Source organism: Suricata suricatta, chromosome 12, assembly GCF_006229205.1.
Source record: "Suricata suricatta isolate VVHF042 chromosome 12, meerkat_22Aug2017_6uvM2_HiC, whole genome shotgun sequence".
In the NCBI taxonomy this organism is placed as follows: Eukaryota; Metazoa; Chordata; class Mammalia; order Carnivora; family Herpestidae; genus Suricata; species Suricata suricatta.
In genome coordinates this window covers 24712434-24714310 of record NC_043711.1, presented here as the reverse complement: position 1 = coordinate 24714310, position 1877 = coordinate 24712434, and positions in this window count along the sequence as shown.

Sequence of the window (1877 nt, the reverse complement as noted above, 5' to 3'; positions counted from 1 at the left end):
AAAAGCAGTAAGTTTAGGTTACAATTATATAAATCAAACAGAAATTTTTTTTCTAAAGGAAGGAAAAATCCTAGGATACTGAGCTCTAATAATTCTTAGTTTTAATCTATTTTCTCTTTTGATAGTAATGCCAAGATGTCGGGGTTCTTTTTCTCAATTTCACTTCACTAAAATGAAGGGATTTTCCAACTACAGCATAGGAACAAAGGTACATTTTTATGAATTTTTAAAAAGCCTGTAATTAAGAACAAATCAACAAAAATGTTCAAGACTAAATTAATAGTATTCCATGTAGAAGTATTTTAAATGTCTCCTTTCAGGATAACTTTGTATGATGACTTCTTTTTCCATGGTCTCTTGGAGTAGCCAAAACCCTCCCCATACTAATTCAAAATAACATAGTACCCATTCCTAACACGGCCAATTAAATACTAACTAGGTCTTTATGAGTACAGAATTTGATGGGTGTTTTTCTTCTTCTTCTTCATACTTACCTATATTGTTAGGCTTTTTTTTTAATGCAGTAAGAATTTCGCCTTCATTAAGAAGAAAATTTTTAAGTAAATGTTAAGACCGTCAATAAAAAGGATCAGAGATATAGAAACTCAGCATATCAAGACAAGGTATATTCACCTTTTCATATCCCAAAGGCAGGGAAAGAATTAATACATCAACAATTGTTGAGATAACCACAGCTTAAAATCTAAAAGATGACCTTGTGTTTTTATTCTTACAAATAGTTCATTTATGTCTCAGCCTTAGAAAGTGGTTTCGAAAAATGAACTTATTCCTTGGCTTCCTATTTTCAGAAAAGGAAGCTAAGTCAACACAGTTTTTAAAAAGTAGGGGAGGGGGCAGGAGGGAAGGAGACAAAATCATTATGCCAATATATGAAGTCCATGTCGTCAGTCCTTTACTCCCCTATGCCCCAGAGATTTAGATCTGACAGAATCTTTTTGTTTTTTAGCTCTGTGCCCAACCCCTATCCCCCACAGTGCTATTTTAAGATATAAAAAAGAAACATTAAGAAATCTTGTTTGAGGGGCGCCTGGGTGGCTCAGTCAGTTAAGCGTCCAGCTTCGGCTCAGGTCATGATCTCACGGTTCAAAACCCGCATCAGGCTCTATGCTGACAGCTAGCTCAGAGTCTGGAGCCTGTTTCAGAATCTGTGTCTCCCTCTATCTCTGACCTTCCCCTGCTTGTGCGGTCTCTCTCTGTCTCTCAAACATAAATAAATAACGGGAAAAAAAAAAAAGAAATCTTGTTTGTCTAATGCCATTCCAAAGAAAAATCTACCATTTTTTTGTCTCCCCCAAATTATTATTCTAATTCAAAGAATTACACATTTATGCAAAAACCAGTAGTGGATTTAAATTAAAAAGCTCTCCTTAGCCCCAGAGTTAAAACAGGTTCCCTACTCAAAGCTACTAATATCTAGCTAGCACCTTATAAAAAGCACATCAATGTGGTACCATCTCATTGAATCTATGATGACATCCACTGGGAGCTGCACCATTTTTAAATTCTACTATGACAAAGCAATGCCAGCAATTAAGCTATGACTGGAGGTATTCTTATGTCTTGCAAGTTTTAGTGTATATTTGTGGAAATGGACCTTTAAAATGTAAACATAAAGGCAAGACACAAACAGCATGAATTTAACAGAATCCTAACATTTCTTCAGAGTTCAACTCTTTTACTTCTTGACAGAAGAATCATCAACATCCATGTTTTCCCATCTAATATTATCCTGTGCCATGGGGAGGTGACAAGTATTTCTTATAAGTGCTCCACTTTTGTCCCCCGTCCTTTCTTCCAAACCACTAATACCGATTCAGCAAACTTTGATGGCAGTACTTGCTTCATTCCAGCAGGAG